Source organism: Delphinapterus leucas, chromosome 3, assembly GCF_059928025.1.
Source record: "Delphinapterus leucas isolate spDelLeu-1000000601 "Yukka" chromosome 3, BTC_Dleu_Yukka2, whole genome shotgun sequence".
Classification (NCBI taxonomy): Eukaryota; Metazoa; Chordata; class Mammalia; order Artiodactyla; family Monodontidae; genus Delphinapterus; species Delphinapterus leucas.
Window position 1 is genome coordinate 91,674,573 of NC_143131.1, and position 19,322 is coordinate 91,693,894.

At 36.4% G+C, this 19,322-nt stretch overlaps 1 long non-coding RNA gene across 1 annotated transcript in view; it reads left to right on the plus strand.

The window, feature by feature from the left end:
- The window catches only part of LOC111183756 (uncharacterized), a 107,381-nt gene that overhangs the window by 49,589 nt on the left and 38,470 nt on the right, over positions 1-19,322 (plus strand). Inside the window, exon 2 of the long non-coding RNA XR_002647104.2 lies at positions 2,447-2,529. This is a non-coding gene — a long non-coding RNA (uncharacterized LOC111183756). The remainder of the gene's footprint in view (positions 1-2,446; positions 2,530-19,322) is intronic.

The following is a 19,322-nucleotide window of genomic DNA, read 5'->3' on the forward strand; positions in this document are numbered from 1 at the left end:
CTCCTAAAAAGAAGTAGTCATAAAATGATTTGGGGGCTTCCCTGGTGGCTCAGTGGTTGGGAGTCCGCCTGCCGATGCAGGGGACACGGGTTCATGCCCTGGTCCGGGAAGATCCCACATGCCGTGGAGCGGCTGGGCCTGTGAGCCATGGCCGCTGAGCCTGCGCGTCCGGAGCCTGTGCTCCGCAACGGGAGAGGCCACAACAGTGAGAGGCGTGCGTACCGCAAAAAAAAAAGAAAAAAAATATATAGCTTAGTGGATTAAAATATGTTAAGTAAATGGCCTTGTATTGTCACTGCTTATTTAACTGATACCAAGAACAGAATGATTAAAGTCTTTCTAATATTTCAGGGGTAAAGAATAGTCACTGAAAATTGAGTCAAAGGATTTTTATTCTGTTGTTAAAACTACACTACAGAAGAATTCAGTGTTCAGTGTTCAGTATCATATTCTTGTCACAAAAAAATCAGAACTAATTCAGGAAACAGGATAAGGCTAGTATTTTGTAAATGGCAGAAAGCCAAATTTTCTGTAACCCAATGAAGGCACTGAGGTATATAGATAGTACAGTGAGATATAATTCAGTTTGGCAAATCTCAATCATGGTTCTACTTTTGAGTTCCATGTATTAATGTTTCCATCTCAGAACTACACTTTCTGATTCAAAATGCCTTTAAAGAACAAAGCTTTTGCTTCTAGTTTAAGAAAGTCAATCTCACTTGATGGTCAATGATTCTTGCCAACTCTTTGTCTGCCTTGGTAAAAAAATCTGGATATGCAAACAAGGGGATTTCTGGCATAGAAGAATGTTCTCTTCAAAAGAGCACAAGAACAGATCCAATATTGGTATAGATAGTCTTCCTCCCTGGAATATATAGATTTACAAATCCTCATTATTAAGATTTTTGATTCTATATTGTTAACATAGAAAACTACTCTGTGTAGACTACTACATATTAGCTTTTAGTTTCTGTAAGCCATTTGGGTTCTTAAAACTGACATTTCTGAGGGTAGGGCATGACATACAGAATGAGAACTAGAAAATAATAAAAAGGCAATCTTCTCCTAGGAGATGTAAATACTACAGCTGGTCAGTAGCAAATGAGAGGCTAGAGTATGAAAGGCTTAAGGGAGCCTGAAGTAGACTATGCCCAACAGGGAGATGAAAGTGCCCATCGCTGTACACAGTCCCATGACCCTGGAAGTTCTGGTGGAATTCTAAGCCTAAGAATTTGATCTAAGATATATTAAAAAAGAAAAATAATGATGTGACTTCAATACTTCTCTCAAATAAGGGTGGAACTGTGGCAGAAAATTTAGCAACAGCTCAATGGAAGTGTTGGCAGTACAAAGCTGGGTCCTAAACTAGTGGAGATTTAGTATTAAACCATCCACATAATTATATTATTAAATTTATTATGAAGAAATTATTGTGAGCTCAGAAATATGTGATGCAACAAAATGGTGATAGAGAATATGGTTTTGAAGGAGAGAAAGTGGGTTTAAAAGAAAAGCTCTTAGGAAAGAGTCTTAAGGAGAGACAGAGCTGGTGAAAATTTCCATATTCAAAAAGTCTGATCAGTTTTTAAGACTATAGTGTCTAATATGCACTTTTTTCAAGTTGTTGTCTATACCCTTTTTGACATGCTTCTCTCATATCACTAGGTTGCTTTATGCTGCACTAAACACACCTCAAATCCTTCCATTTATCGTCATCTCCATCATCATTTTCCTAATCTACACCATCATCTCTTACCTGGATTAAGGCCTCCCTTTTTATAATCCCTGCATCCACCATGTCTTACCCTTTTTATTCTTGTCTCTATACAGTAGCCAGAATTTTTTTTTTCAAAATACAATGTGGATCATGTCAATCCCTGACTTCAAACTCTTCAGTAATTCCGCATTAACTTTAGGAGTAAGATTATATTCCTTGCTGAGGAAGCCTGAAGTAGACTGTGCATTTGTTTAAGTGGCTTGCGTGGCTTCTCCAGACTTACTTTTCTCCCTTCTGGGCCCAGGTCTATGTGTTCCTAACACATGGGCTTTCTTGCAGTTACTGTGATGTGCCTTGCTCCACCTGACTATTGTTTGTTTGCACATGCTGTCACCACCCCTTTCTCCAATGTCCTTCTCCTCCTCCTCTCTCTCTGCTGCAGGGCTGGTTAATGCTTACTTTTTCTTCAGCTTCTCAGTTCAAGCCCACTACCATAGCTCTCAATCCGCCATGGGCATTTCCTTCATCATACTTATCTCAATCATAACTTTACATTTATCTGTGAGCCTGTATGAAATTTTTTTTTCCTGACTAGAAATATGAGCTACATGATTGACTCCACAGTGACCTACACGGTGCCACTAGACACTGAATGAATGTGTGTATATTTGGTAAATTACTGAATGAATAAATGAAAGTTGTGATGTTTTAATCCCCTTTATATTCCAGGCCATCAAGAAGAGTCTACCACACAACACTCTTATGTCAGCAGAGCAGTGTCCAGTAGAGCAAGAAGACGACAATCTCAAGAGGTAGGTCGTTAGAGTGGAGCTAATAGCAGGGATTCAAAGCGAAATAACTCAAGTGACAGGTGACCAGGGAAAATATATGGAGCCCTCTCCTAACCCATAAGATTCACAAGTATTGTGGGGCGGAAGAGCAGTAAGCTTCCCACTGCATGTAGAATAGGGGCCCTAGCCATTCTATTGAAATATTAAAATGATTCTAGAATGCTGGGGAGTTAGGGGGCATCTGCGGCTGAGACTTGGGTTAACTATATTCATTCAACAAAATTTGGGCACTTCTGATATTCAAAGAATTGTGCTAAATGCTGTGAAAAGATAAATGAGACAAAACTTTTAAATTAGTTAAAGGTTAAAGGTGTTCAAGCAAGTTGCCTCAAATTCCTTCTTGAATTATAAAAGTTTAAGATAAAGACATGCATAACAATATACATAATGTTAGAAAGCCTTTAAAATGGGAAGATTAGATGGATATGCTTGTGCACCTGATTTCTAGCTATCTCAGTTGAATAGTTTGTACTGGAAAAGAAAAATGTATAAATAACTATAATACAACATGAGACATAAGAGAGATAAGTATTCAATGATATAAACAGAAAAATGTAGTAAAATGGTTAAGAAACAGGTTCTGGACTCAGATCTCTAAGCAAATTTTCATCCTGCCACTTAGTATTATTTATCACTCTGTTCCTTGCTGTCTCCATTTTTAATACAAAAAAATAATAGTACCTTCCTTGTTATGTATTTATAAAAATTAAAAAGGGATAAGACATAAATACCTTTGATGGAGCAAATACTAAACAAGTTTCACCTATACTATCCTTGTCATTATCATTATCAAAAAAATTCAGAGGGATACGCTATGACTTTTAGGTGGTACTAAAAGAGAAGAGAATAAGAGAAAAAGTAATGGAAGACAAAACAATTAAGATGAGGCTTAAATGAGATGTACAATTCTTATGTTTGGAATTAAATGGGAAGTAGAGAAAAATCTTCCCAGAAACATGGTATATTATAATCCTCGGTGTGCCATAACAAATTACCACAAATTGGTAGTCTTAAAAACCAGAAATCCATTTTCTCACAGTTCTAGAGGCCAGAAGTCCTAAATCAAGGTGTTGGCAGGGTTGGTTCCTCTGAAGGCTCTGGGGAGAATGCGTTCCAGGCTTCTCTTAGCTTCTAGTAGCTGTTGGAAATCCTTAGCATTCTTTGGCTTGTAGATACATCACTCCCATCTTTGTCTCTGTCTTCAAATGGCCTTCTCCTTCCATGTCTCTATGTCTGCTTCTTTTCTGTCTCTTACAAGGACACAAGGACACTGTGGATTTAAGGCCCATGTGACCAAGACAGCCTTAACTTTCCCTAAAGCTAAAGCTTGACTAAAGCTTAGACAGGCTTCTTCCTGACTCTAGGCACCTGATCTCCCTTGTCTTAGAGCTTTTACTGTAGAAAACTTGCAATTGTAAATTATTTCTCCTCCCCCAGCCTTTTGCCAGTTCTATTATCCAGGAACACTTTTCTCAAGGACCTGGGAGCCATCGCTTTAAAATAAAATCATCAAGAAAGATAGTGCTCCTATCTTCCAGTCTCAGTAGGAATCTCACTTAGGTGGCAATTAGCAAACACAATGACCTAATCACATTGACCAACCTCTCCTCTAACATCTTCCACTAGCTCACCTCAGCATCAAAAAACCTCCTGTCTTTTGTTTCAGGGGAGTTAAGTTCAATCTCTCTCCCCTATTGCAAGACTTGAGTAAAGTTTTCTTCACCTGTTTAATTTGTCTGGTGCAATTTCTCTTTGATACACCCTAATTTCAAGATGATCTCATCTTGAAATCCTTATCTTAGCTACCCAGATAAGGTCACATTTTATTCATTCATTTGCTCAAACATTTATTGCAGGAGGAATGTTATTATAAGGACTGAGAAGAGAAAAAAATTTAACTTAGATACTGCAGTCCAGAAATTCAAAGTTCACATGGGAGGGAGACATGTAAAGAGACATTTATAGTACACTGGAAAAATTGCTGTAAAACAGGGTTCTCTGGTGGACAAACATGGCAGATGACATAATTTAACTTAGTCTGAGAGTAAGAGAAAATTTCCTGAATGAGTTATGCATAGTTTTGTCCCAATAGGATGATTACAGACTGAAGAAAAGGCATTTAGGACATGTTCATTTTTTTTTAATATATCAAGGATAAGAAATATACAGAGATACTTACAAAAAGAAAAAACAACACACACAAAAAAACCAAAACAAGGGATAATACTGTTCCTTATAGAGTTATGGTTTTTCAAGTCCCCAAGCTCTTCTGAGGACGTAAAATATGGAGTGAACATGCTTTAGAAGGTATTCCCCAGGAACACATGAATAACCATGTCTCAGACCTCTTTAATCCTGCATCTCCCACTCTGACCTAATCAATTCAGCAGGTTCTGGACTCTGATCTCTAAGCAAATTTTCATCCTGCCACTTAGTATTATTTATCACTCTGTTCCTCTGTTTGCTTTTATCTCAGGCAGACTATAATAATCTTTGTAATTACCCAATGAGGGGAAGATACTGTATTATTTAAACAAACCACAGAATTATATCCTTGTTCAGCAATTGAATGACTTGATCCCTTATCCCACTTTTTTATGAGAGAAATTGAACACGCACAGACTCATTGGTTGGCATTTTCTCTAGTATACTTCATTTTCATTTTTGAGGTCCAGCATGCATGTATGATTCTCAAAAATGTCATGGATATATGACTTTTCACTGATTCTAAACTTAACTTATTCCAAATAATTGTAATTGAGTATAATGTTAGCTGTGGGCTTATCATTTATGTCCTTTGTTATCTTGAAGTATACCCCTTCTATACCCAATTTGTTGAGTTTTTATCATGAAAATGTGAAAATTTGAATTTTGTCAAATGCTTTTTCTGCATCTAGTGAGATAATCATATGGTTTCTATCTTTCATTCTATCAATGTGGTATATCACATTTATTGATTTAAATATGTTGAATCATCCTTGCATTCAAGAGGTAAATCCCACATGATCATGGTGTATGATCCTTCTAAGTGTCTGTTTTTTTAAACTATTTATTTTTAAATAAAAAAATTTATTGCAGTATATTTCATGTACATTATATAAGTAACAGGTGTACAATACAGTGATTTACAACTTTAAAGGTTATACTCCATTTATAGTTATTGTAAATATTGGCTCTATTTCCTCTTTTGGAATCCTTGTAGCTTACTTTATACATAATAGTTTATACCTCTTTGTTCACTACCCCTATCTTGCCCCTTCCTCTTCTCTCTTCCTACTGGTAACCACTAGTTCATTATATCTGTGAGTCTCTTTCTGCTTTGTTATATTCACTAGTTTGTTGTATTTTTTAGATTTCACATATAAGTGATATCATAAAGTTTTTCTGTCTGACTTATTTCACTTAGCATAAGATCCTTCAAGTCAATCCATGTAGCAAATGGCAAATTTTCATTCTTTTTCATGACTGAGTAGTAGTCCATTGTACATATATATACCACATCTTCTTTATCTATTCATCTGCTGATGAACACTTAGGTTGCTTCCACATCTTGGCAATTGTAAATAATGCTGCAGTGAACATTGGGATGCATGTTTGTTTGTTTTTTAAATTAGTGCTTCAAGTTTTTGTTTGTTTGTTGTTTTCTGTTTTCTTGGATATACACCCAGGAGTGGAATTGCTAGGTCATATGGTAGTTCTGTTTTTAGTTTTTTGAGAAACCTCCATACTGTTTTCCACAGTGGCTGCACCAGTTTACATTCCCAATAGCAGTGTACAAGAGGTCCCTTTTCTCTACATCCTTGCCAATGTTTGTTATATGGGTTCTTTTTGAAGAAAGCCATTCTGACAAGTGTGAGGTGATAGCTCATTGTGATCTTGATTTGCATTTTCCATATGATTAATGATGTAGAGTAGCTTTTCATGTGCCTGTTGGCTATCTGCATGTCCTTTTTGGAAAAATGTCTATTCAGATCTCCTTTCCATTTTAAAAATCAAGTTGTTTGTTTTCTTGGTGTTGAGTTGTATGAGGTGTTTATATCTTTTGGAGGTTAATCCCTTATTGGTCATACCATTTACAGATATTTTCTCCCATCCAGTAGGATGTCTTTCTGTTTTGTTCATGGTTGCCATTTTTTGTGCAAAAGCTCAAGTTTAAATAGGTCACATTTGTTTATTTCCTGTGCTTTAAGAGAAAATCCCCCCAAAAATGTCAGCCTATGTATTGCTCTAGGAGTTTTATGGGTTGTGGTCTTACATTTAGGTCTTTACATTTATTTACATTTAGGTCTTTAATCCATTTTGAGTTTATTTATGTATATGGTGTTAGAGAATGTTCTAATTTCATTCTTTTACATGTAGCTGTCCATTTGTCCCAGCACCACTTTTTAAAGAGACTGTTTTTTCTCCATTGTATATCCATGCCTCTTTGTCATAGATTAATTTACCATAAGTGTGTGACCATTTCTGGGCTCTCTATTCTGTTCCATTAATGTATGTGTCTGCTTTCGTGCCAGTACCATACTGATTTGTTTACTGAAGCTTTGGAGTATAGACTGAAGTCAGAGAGCATGATTCTTCCAGCTCTGTTCTTCTTTTCTCAAGATAGTTTCACCTATTCAGGGTCTTTTGTGTTTCTGTATACATTTGAAAATTATTTGTTCTAGTTCTATGAAAAATGCCCTTGGTATTTTGATAGGGATTGAACTGAATCTGTACACTGCCTTGGGTAGTTTGGCCCTTGTAACAATATTAATTCTTACAATCAAAGAACACGGTTTATCTTTCCATCTCTTTGTGTTGTCTTCAATTTCTTTCAGCAGTGTCTTACAGTTTTCTGAGTACAGGTCTTTTACCTCCTTAGGTAAATTTATGCCTAGGTATTTTATTTTATGATTTTTGATGTGATGGTAAATGGGTTGTTTCATTAATTTCTCTTTCTGGTAGTCTGTTAGTGTATATTAATGCAAGATATTTCTGTGTATTAATTTTGTATCCTGCAAACTTTACCAAATTCATTGATGAGCTCTAGTAGTTTTCTGGTGGCAACTTTAGGATTTTTTATATATAGTATCATGTCACCTGCAAACAGTGACAGTTTTACTTTTGCTTTCCAATGTGGATTCCTTTTATTTCTTTTTTATTCTCTGATTACTGTGGCTAGAACTTCCAATACCGTGTTGAATACAAGTAACAAAAGTGGGCAACCTTGTCTTATTCTTGATGTTAAAGGAAATGCTTTCAGCTTTTCACCATTGAGTATGATGTTAGCTATGGGTTTGTCATATATGGCCTTTATTATGTTGAGGTATGCTTCCTTTATGCACACTCTCTGGAGAACTTTTTAAATAAATGGATTTTGAAATTTGGCAGAAGTTTTTCCTGCATTTATTGAGATGATCATACTGTTTCTATTCTTCAGTTTGTTAATGTGGTGTGCCACACTGATTGATTTGCAGATATTAACAAATTCTTGCATCTCTGGGATAAGTCCCTTGTGATCATGGTGTCTGATCCTTTTTATTTTTTTCTCACACACACACACTGTATTTTATTTTTACAAGAGATAAATAAACTGACACCAAGCATTGTAAATGGATGACCACAACAAAAGCAACAATGATTGCAATTACCAAGCACAAAACACACTCATACTATGTCATAATATTGACATTCAGTCCAGTAATCCTCCACTGTAACAGCTCCTTTACTTTGCAGTGAAAATTGATTTGTATATTTTTTGCCTCTGAGTCCTTGTGGGATTTTTTTTTATTATTCAAACAGAAAGTCACAAAAATTATAATCATCCTCATCAGTTCACTCAGTCCCATGTAATTAATTTTTGTCTCATCTTGATCTTTTGTTAGCACTTTTATGAGTTCATCAGTTTTCCATTAGAGTTCTGAAAATGCTTATTCATGCAGTTCAGCAGTATAGTCAGTTACCAGAAACCTGTACTTGTCAGAGTCTTTTCCATGAATTCCTTGAAGATGAAACCCTATTATAGGAACACTTTTGCAGAAGCATCAGAGTACACCCAGAACTGTCTGTAAATGACAAAAGACTTAAAAATAACCACGGTTAAAGATTTTATGAAAGTTTATAATAATGCAATTGACAAGGAAATTTAGTTATTTCTGAGATATACATTTTAAAGTAATAATGAGTTTTATGACTTATAACATTATACCAGAATATATAAGATTTTTAGAAATTTCATGTAATGTCCGAAACATTTATATTAACATATTTCCATACAAATAACCCAAAGACAGTTTAGTATTAGTTGTTTTTTATATTTGTTTCTTTATACTGTAGGTTCTTATTAGTCATCAATGTTATGCACATCAGTGTATACATGGCAATCCCAATCACCCAATTCAACACACCACAATCCCCGCCCCACTGCAGTTTTTCCCCCCTTGGTGTCCATACATTTGTTCTCTACATCTGTGTCTCAATTTCTGCCCTTCAAACTGGTTCATCTGTACCATTTTTCTAGGTTCCACATACATGTGTTAATATACGATATATGTTTTTCTCTTTCTAACTTACTTCACTCTGTATGACAGTCTCTAGGTCCATCCACGTCTCAACAAATGACTGAATTTCATTCCTTTTTAGGGCTGAGTAATATTCCATTGTATATGTATACCATATCTTCTTTATCCATTCGTCTGTCGATTGGCATTTAGGTTGCTTCCATGACATGGCTATTGTAAATAGTGCTGCAATGAACATTGGGGTGCATGTGTCTTTTTGAATTATGGTTTTCTCTGAGAACATGGTATATCTCTCCATCTGTCGGTATCATCTTTAATTTCTTTCATCAGTGTCTTATAGTTTTCTGCATACACGTCTTTTGTCTCCCTAGGTACCTTTATTCCTAGGTATGTAATATTTTTTGTTGCAATGGCAAATGGGAGTGTTTCCTTAATTTCTCTTTCAGATTTTTCATCATTAGTGTATAGGAATGCAAGAGATTTCTGTGCATTAATTTTGTATCCTGCAACTTTAACAAATTCATTGATTAGCTCTAGTAGTTTTCTCCTGGCATTTTTAGGATTCTCTATGTATAGTATCATGTCATCTGCAAACAGTGACAGTTTTACTTTTTCTTTTCCAATTTGTATTCCTTTTATTTCTTTTCCTTCTCTGACTGCTGTGGCTAGGGCTTCCAAAACTATGCTGAATAATAGTGGTATGAGCGGACATCCTTGTCTCGTTCCTGATCTTAGAGGAAATGCTTTCAGTTTTTCAACATTAAGAATGATGTTTGCTGTAGGTTTGTCATATATGGCCTTTATTATGTTGAGGTAGGTTCCCTCTGTGCCCACTTTCTGGAGAGTTTTTATTATAAATGGGTGGTGAATTTTGTCAAAAGCTTTTTCTGCATCTATTGAGATGATCATATGATTTTTATTCTTCAGTTTGTTAATATGGTGTATCACATTGATTGATTTGCATATATTGAAGAATCCTTGCATCCCTGGGATAAATCCCACTTGATCATGGTGTATGATCCTTTTAATGTGTTGTTGGATTCTGTTTGCTAGTATTTTGTGGAGGATTTTTGCATCTATATTCATTAGTGATATTGGTCTGTAATTCTCTTTTTTTATAGTATCTTTGTCTGGTATTGGTATCAGGGTGGTGGTGGCCTCATAGAATGAGTTTGGGAGTGTTCCTTCCTCTGCAATATTTTGGGAGAGTTTGAGAAGGATGAGTGTTAGCTCTTCCCTAAATGTTTGATGGAATTTACCTGTGAAGCCGTCTGGTCCTGGACTTTTGTTTGTTGGAAGATTTTTAATCACAGTTTCAATTTCATTACTTTTGATTGGTCTGTTCATATTTTCTGTTTCTTCCTGGTTTGGTCTTGGAAGGTTTTACCTTTCTAAGAACTTGTCCATTTCTTCCAGGTTGTCCATTTTATTGGCATAGAGTTGCTTGTAATCTCTTTGGATGCTTAGTATTTCTGCGGTATCTGTTGTAGCTTCTTTTTCATTTCTAATTTTATTGATTTGAGTCCTCTCCCTCTTTTTCTGGATGTGTCTGGCTAATGGTTTATCAATTTTGTTTATCTTCTCAAAGAACCAGCTTTTAGTTTTATTGATCTTTGCTATTTTCTTTGTTTTTATTTCATTTATTTCTTCTCTGATCTTTATGCTTTCTTACCTTCTGCTACCTTTAGGTTTTGTTTGTTCTTCTTTCTCTAGTTCCTTTAGGTGTAAGGTTAGATTGTTTACTTGAGATTTTTTTTGTTTCTTGAGGTAGGCTTGTATAGCTGTAAACTTCCCTCTTAGAACTGCTTTTGCTGCATCCCATAGGTTTTGGATCGTTTTCTCATTGTCATTTGTCTCTAGGTATTTTTTGATTTCTTCAGTGATCTCTTGGTTGTTTAGTAATGTATTGTTTAGCCTCCATGTGTTTGTGTTTTTTATGTTTTTTTCCCTGTAATTCATTTCTAATCTCATAGCATTGTTGTCAGAAAAGATGCTTGATATGATTTCAATTTTCTGAGGCTTGATTTGTGACCCAAGATGTGATCTATCCTGGAGAATGTTCCATGTGCACTTGAGAATAAAGTGTAATATGCTGGTTATTGATGGAATATCCTATGAATATTAAATCTATCTGGTCTATTGTGTCATTTAAAGCTTGTTATTTATTTTCATTTTGGATGATCTGTCCATTTGTGTAAGTGAGGTGTTAAAGTCCCCCACTATTATGGTGTTACTGTTGATTTCCTCTTTTATAGCTGTTAGCAGTTGCCTTACGTATTGAGGTGCTCCTATGTTGAGGGCATATATATTTAAAATTGTTATATCTTTTTCTTGGATTGATTCCTTGATCATTATGTAGTGTCCTTTCTTGTCTCTTGTAACATTCTGTATTTTAAAGTCTATTTTATCTGATATGAGTATAGCTACTCCAGCTTTCTTTTGATTTCCATTTGCATGGAATATCTTTTTCCATCCCCTCACTTTCAGTCTGTATGTGTCCCTAGGTCTGAAGTGGGTCTCTTGTAGACAGCATATATATGGGTCTTGTTTTTGTATCCATTCAGCAAGCCTGTGTCCTTTGGCTGGAGCATTTAATACATTCCCGTTTAAGGTAATTATCGATATGTATGTTCCTATGACCATTTTCTTGTTTTGGGTTTGTTTTCGTAGATCCTTTTCTTCTCTTGTGTTTCCCACTTAGAGAAGTTCCTTTAGCGTTTGTTGTAGAGCTGGTTTGGTGGTTCTGAATTCTCTTAGCTTTTGCTTGTCTGTAAAGCTTTTGATTTCTCCATCGAATCTGAATGAGATCCTTGCCAGGTAGAGTAATCTTGGTTGTAGCTTCTTCCCTTTCATCACTTTAAGTATATCATGCCATTCCCTTCTGGCTTATAGACTTTCTGCTGAGAAATCAGCTGTTAACCTTATGGGAGTTCCCTTGTATGTTATTTGTCATTTTTCCCTTGCTGCTTTCAATAATTTTTCTTTGTCTTTAATTTTTGCCAATTTGATTACTATGTGTCTTGGCGTGTTTCTCCTTGGGTTTACACTGTATGGGACTGTCTGAGCTTCCTGGACTTGGGTGGCTATTTCCTTTCCTATGTTAGGGAAGTTTTCGACTATAATCTCTTCAAATATTTTCTGGGGTCCTTTCTCTTTCTCTTCTCCTTCTGGGACCCCTGTGATGCAAATGTTGTTGCGTTTAATGTTGTCCCAGAGGTCTCTTAGGCTGTCTTCATTCCTTTTCATTCTTTTTTCTTTATTCTATTCCGTAGCAGTGAATTCCACCATTCTGTCTTCCAGGTCACTTATCCGTTCTTCTGCCTCAGTTATTCTGCTATTGATTCTTTCTAGTGTAGCTTTCATTTCAGTTATTGTATTGTTCATCATTGTTTGTTTGTTCTTTAATTCTTCTAGGTCTTTGTTAAACATTTCTTGCATCTTCTCAATCTTTGCCTCCATTCTTTTTCTGAGGTCCTGGATCATCTTCACTATCATTATTCTGAATTCTTTTTCTGGAATGTTGCCTATCTCCACTTCATTTAGTTGTTTTAATGGGGTTTTATCTTGTCCCTTCATCTGGTACATAGCCCTCTGCCTTTTCTTCTTGTCTCTCTTTCTGTAAATGTGGTTTTTGTTCCACAGGCTGCAGGATTGTAGTTCTTCTTGCTTCTGCTGGCTGCCCTCTGGTCGATGAGGCTGTCTAAGAGGCTTGTGTAAGTTTCCTGATGGGAGGGACTGGTGGTGGGTACAGCTGACTGTTGCTCTGGTGGGCAGAGCTCAGTAAAACTTTAATCTGCTTGACTGCTGATGGGTGGGGCTGGGTTCCCTCCCTGTTGGTTGTTTGGCCTGAGGCAACCCAATACTGGAGCCTACCTGGGCTCTTTGGTGGGGCTAATGACAGACTCTGGGAGGGTTCACGCCAGGGTGTACTCCCCAGAACTTCTGTTGCCAGTGTCCTTGCCCCCACGGTGAGCCACAGCACCACCACCCCCGTCTCCACAGGAGACCCCCCAACACTAGCAGGTAGGTCTGGTTCCATCCCCCTGGGGTCATTGCTCCTTCCCCTGGGTCCCCATGCACACACTACATTGTGTGTGCCCTCCAAGAGTGGAGTCTGTTTCCCCCAGTCCTGTCGAAGTCCTGCAATCAATTCCCACTAGGCTTCAAAGTCTGATACTCTAGGAATTCCTCCTCCTGTTCCCAGACCCCCAGGTGGGGAAGCCTGACGTGGGGCTCAGAACCTTCAGTCCAGTGGGTGGACTTCTGTGGTGTAAGTGTTCTCCAGTCTGTGAGTCACCCACCCAACAGTTATGGGATTTGATTTTACTATGACTGCGCCCCTCCTACCATCTCACTGTGGCTTCTCCTTTGTCTTTGGATGTGGGGTATCTTTTTTGGTGAGTTCCAGTGTCTTCCTGTCGATGATTGTCCAGCAGCTAGTTGTGATTCTGGTATTCTCGCAAGAGGGAGTGAGAGCACATCCTTCTCCACCATCTTGGTTCCTCCCTGATCCTTTTAATGTATTGTTCAGTTTGCTAATATTTGGTTGAGGAGGTTTGTGTCTATATTCATCAGTGATACTGGCCTGTAATTTTCTTTTTTGTGACATCTTTATCTAGTTTTGGTATCAGGGTGATATTGGCCTCATAGAAAGCTTGGGAGTATTCCTTCCTCTGCAAATATTTTTCGAATAATTTGAGACGATAGGTGTTAATTCTTTAAATATTTAGTAGAATTTATCTGTGAAGACATCTGGTCCTGGACTTTTGTTTTTTGGGAGTTTCTAAATTACTGATTCAATTTCATTACAGGTAATTGGTCTGTTCACATTTTCTATTTATTCCTGGTTGAATCTTGGGAGATTGTACATTTCTAAGAATTTGTCCATTTCTTCTAGGCTGTCCATTTTATTGGCATATAGCTGTTCATAGTAATCTCTTATGATCTTTTGTAATTTGTGCTATCAGTTATAACTTCTTTTTCCTTCCTCATCTTATTGATTTGGGACCGCTTCCTGTTTTTCTTGATGAGCCTGGTTAAAGGTTTATCAATTTTGTTTATCTTTTCAAAGAACCAGTTTTTAGCTTCATTGATATTCTCTATTTTTTTTTAGTTGCTATTTCACTTATTTCCTCTCCAATCTTTATGATTTCTTTCCTTCTACTACTTTGGGCTTTGTACTCCTTCTCTAGTTCCTTTAGGTATAAAGTTAGGTTGTTTATTTGAGATTTTTCTTGTTTCCTAAGTGAGCTTGTTTAGCTATAAACTTTCCTCTTAGAATTGCTTTTGCTGCATGCCACAGGCTTTTGATCATCATGTTTTCATTTTCATTTGTCTCTAGGTATTTTTTGATTTTCTTTTTGATTTCTTCAGTGATCCATTGCTTGTTTAGTAGCATATTGTTTAGCTTCCATGTGTTTGTGCTTTTTACAATTTCTTTTTCTTGTAGTTGATTTTTTTAATAGATCTTTATTGGAATATAATTGCTTTACGATACTGTTAGTTTCTTTTGTACACCAAAGTGAGTCAGCCATATGCATACATAGGTCCTCATATGCTCTCCCTCTTGAGCCTCCCTCCCATCCTCCCTATCCCACCCATCTAGGTCATTGCAAGGCACCGAGCTGATCTCCCTGTGCTATGCTGCTGCTTCCCACTAGCTAACTATTTTACATTCAGTAGTGTACATACGCCAATGCTACTCTCACTTTGCCCCAGCTTTCCCCTCCCACCCTGTGTCCTCAAGTCCATTCTCAATGTCTACATTTTTATTCCTGCCCTGCATAAGTACCATTTTTTGTTTTTAGATTCCATATATATGCATTAACATACGGTATTTTTCTCTTTCTGACTTACTTCAATTTTTATGACAGACTCTAGGTCCATCCACCTCACTGCAAATAAATCAATTTCATTTCTTTTCATGGTTGAGAAATATTCCATTGTATATATGTGCCACATCTTCTTTATCCATTCATCTTTCAATGGATATTTAGGTTGGTTCCATGTCCTGGCTATTGTAAATAGTGCTGCAATGAACATTGTGGTATATGTCTCTTTTTGAATCATGGTATTTTCAGGGTATATGCCCAGTAGTGGGATTGCTGGGTCATATGATAATTCTATTTTTTAATTTTTTAAAGGAATCTCCATACTATTTTCCATAGTGGTTGTATCAATTTACATTCCCACCAACAGTGCAGGAGGGTTCCATTTTCACCACACCCTTTCCAGCATTTATTGTTTCTAGCTTTTTTGATAATGGCCATTCTGACCAGCATGAGGTGATACCTCACTGTAGTTTTGAGTTGCATTTCTCTAATAATTAGTGATGCTGAGCATCATTTCATGTGCTTCTTGGCCATCTGTATGTCTTCCTTGGTGAAATGTCTATTTAGGTCTTCTGCCCTTTTTTTAACTGGATTGTTTGGTTTTTTGATATTGAGCTCCACGGGCTGTCTGTATATTTTGGAGATTAATCCTTTGTTGTTTCATTTGCAAATATTTTCTCCCATTGTGAGGGTTGTCTTTTTGTTTTGTTTATGGTTTCCTTTGCTCTGCAAAAGCTTTGAAGTTTCATTAAGTCCCATTAGTTTCTTTTTGTTTTTATTTCCATTACTCTAGGAGGTGGGTCAAAAAAGATCTTGCTGTGGTTTATGTCAAAGAGTGTTTTTCCTATGTTTTCCTCTTAGAGTTTTATAGTGTCTGGCCTTACATTTAGGTCTTTAATCCATTTTGAGCTTATTTTTGTGTATAGTGTTAGGGAGTGTTCTAATTTCATTCTTTTACACGTAGCTGTCCAATTTTCCCAGCACCACTTATTGAACAGGCTGCCTTTTCTCTACTGTGCGTTGTTGCCTCCTTTTTTGTAAATTAGGTGACCTTATGTGCGTGGGTTTATCTCTGGGCATTCTATCCTATACCATTGATCTATATTTGTTTCTGTGGCAGTACCATACTGTCTTGAATACTGTAGCTTTGTGGTATAGTTTGAAGTCAGGGAGCCTGAAAACTCCATTTTTCCTTCTCAAGATTACTTTGGCTATTCAGGGTCTTTTGTGTTTCCATATGAGTTGCAAAAGTTTTTGCTCTAATTCTGTGAAGAATGCCATTGGTAGTTTGATAGGGATTGCATTGAGTCTGTAGGTTGCTTTGGGTAGTATAGTCATTTTCACAATGTTGATTCTTCCTACCCAAGAACATGGTATATCTCTCCATCTGTTTATGTCATCTTTGATTTCTTTCATCAGTGTTTTATACTTTTCTGCATACAAGTCTTTCGCCTCCTTAGGCAGGTTTATTCCTAGGTATTTTATTCTTTTTGTTGCAGTGGTAAATGGGAGTGTTTCCTTAATTTCTCTTTCTGACCTTTTGTTGTTGGTATGTAGGGATGCCAGAGATTTCTGTGCATTAATTTTGTATCCTGCAACCTTACCAAATTCATTGATTCGTTCTAGTAGTTTACTTGTGGCATCTTTAGAATTTACTATGCATAGTATCACGTCATCTGCAAACAGTGACAGTTTTACTTCTCCTTTTCCAATTTGTATCCCTTTTTTTTTCTTTTTCTTCTCTGATTGCCGTGGGTAGGACTTCCAAAACTATAAGAGTGGCAAGAGTAGACATCCTTGTCTTGTTACTGATCTTAGTGGAAATAGTTTGTTTTTCACCATTGAGAATGATGTTTGCTGTGGGTTTGTCATATATGGCCTTTATTATATTGAGGTAGGTTCCCTCTATGCCCATTTCCAGGAGAGTTTTTATCACAAATTGGTTTTGAATTCTGTCAAAAGCTTTTTCTGCATTAATTAAGATGATCATATGGTTTTTATTCCTTAATTTGTTAATGTGGTGTATCACACTGATTCATTTGCATATACTGAAGAATCCTTGCATAAATCCCACTTGATCATTGTGTATAATCCTTTTAATATGTTGTTGGATTCTGTTTGCTAGCATTTTGTTTAGGATTTTTGCATCTATGTTCATCAGTGATATTGGTCTATAATTTTCTTTTTTTCTGATATGTTTGTCTTGTTTTGGTATCAGGGTGATGGTGGCTTTGTAGAATGAATTTGGGAGTGTTCCTTCCTCTGCAATTTTTGGGAAGAGTTTGAGAAGGATCAGTGTTAGCTCTTCTCTAAATGTTTGATAGAATTCGCCTGTGAAGCCATCTGGTCCCAGACTTTTGTTTGTTGGAAGATTTTTAATTACAGTTTCAATTTCATTACTTGTGATAGGTCTGTTTATATTTTCTAATTCTTCCTGGTTCAGTCTTGGAAAATTGTACCATTCCAAGAATTTGTTTGTGGTTGTCCATTTTTTTGGCATATAATTATTTGTAGTAGTCTCTTATAATCCTTTGTATTTCTGCAGTGTCAGTTGTGGTTTCTCCTTTTTCATTTCTAATTTTATTGATTTGCATCCTCTACCTTTTTCCTTGATGAGTCTGGCTAAGGGTTTATCAATTTTGTTTATCTTCTCAAAGAACCAGCTTTTAGATTTATTGATTTTTGCTATTGTTTTCTTTGTTTCTATTTCATTTATTTCTGCTCTGATCTTTATGACTTCTTTCCTTCTACTGACTTTGGGGTTTTATTTTCTTCTTTCTCTAGTTGTTTTAAGTGTAGGGTTAGTTTGTTTGAGATTTTTCTTGTTTCTTGAGGTGAGATTCAATTGCTATAAACTTCCGTCTTAGAACTGCTTTTGCTGCATCCCATAGGTTTTGGGTCATCATGTTTTCATTGTCATTTGTTTTTATGTATTTTTAAATTTCTTCTTTGATTTCTTCAGTGATCTCTTGGTTATTTAGTAGCGCACTGTTTACCCTCCATGTATTTGTGTTTTTTACAGTATTTTTCCTGTAATTGATTTCCAATCTCATAGCATTGTGGTCAGAAAAGATGCTTGATATTTCAATTGTCTTAAAATTTCCGAGGCTTGATTTGTGACCCAAGATGTGATCTATCCTGGAGAGTGTTCCATGTGCACTTAAGAAGAAAGTGTATACTGCCACTTTGGGGTGGAATGTTCTAAAATATCAATTAAATGTTTCTGGTCTATTGTATCATTTAAAGCTTGTGTTTCCTTATTTATTTTGTTTGGATGAGTCCATTGGTGTAAGTGGGCTGTTTAAGTCCCCTACTATTATTGTGTTGCTGTCGATTTCTCCTTTCACGGTTATTAGCATTTGCCTCATGTATTGAGGTGCTCCTATGTTGGGTGCATAAATATTTACAATTGTTATATCTTCTTCTTGGATTGATCCCTTGATCATTATGTAGTGTCCCTCCTTATCTCTTGTAACAGTTTTTATTTTAAAGTCTATTTTATCTGATACTAGTATTGCTACTCCAGCTTTCTTTTGATTTCCATTTGCATGGAATATCTTTTCCCATCACCTCACTTTCAGTCTGTATGTGTCCCCAGGTCTGAAGTGGGTCTCTTGTAGACAGTGTATATATGGGTCTTGTTTTTGTATCCAGTCAGCCAGTCTGTGTCTTTTGGTTGGGGCATTTAATCCATTTACATTCAAGGTTACTATCAATATGTATGTTCCTATTACATTTTCCTAATTGTTTTGGATTTGGTTTTGTGGGTCTTTTCCTTCTCTTGTGTTTCCCCCCTAGAGAAGTTTCTTTAGCATTTGTTGTAAAGCTGGTTTGGTGGTGTTGAATTCTCTTATCTTTTGCTTGTCTGAAAAGCTTTTGATTTCTCTCTTGAACCTGAATGAGATCCTTGCTGGGTAGAGTAACCTTGGTTGTACGTTTTTCTGTTTCATCATTTTAAGTATCCTGCCACTTCCTTCTAGCCTGCAGAGTTTCTGCTGAAAAATCAGCTGATAACATACAAAGGAATCCCCATAAGGTCATTTTTTTGTTTTTTCCTTGCTGCTTTTAATATTTTTTCTTTGAATTTAATTTTTGTTAGTTTGATTAATATGTGTCTTGGTGTGTTTTTCCTAGGGTTTATCCTGTTTCGGACTCTCTGTGCTTCCTTGACTTGGGTGACTATTTCCTTTCCCATGTTAGGGAAGTTTTTGAGTATAATTTCTTCAAATATTTTCTCAGACCTGTTCTTTTTCTCTTCTTCTTCTGGGACCCCTATAATTAGAATGTTGGTGTGTTTAGTGTTGTTCCAGAGGTCTCTGAGATTGCCTTCAATTCTTTTCATTCTCTCTTCTTTATTCTGCTCCTCAGCAGTTATTTCCACCATTTTGTTTTCCAGCTCACTTATTTGTTTTTCTGCCTCAGT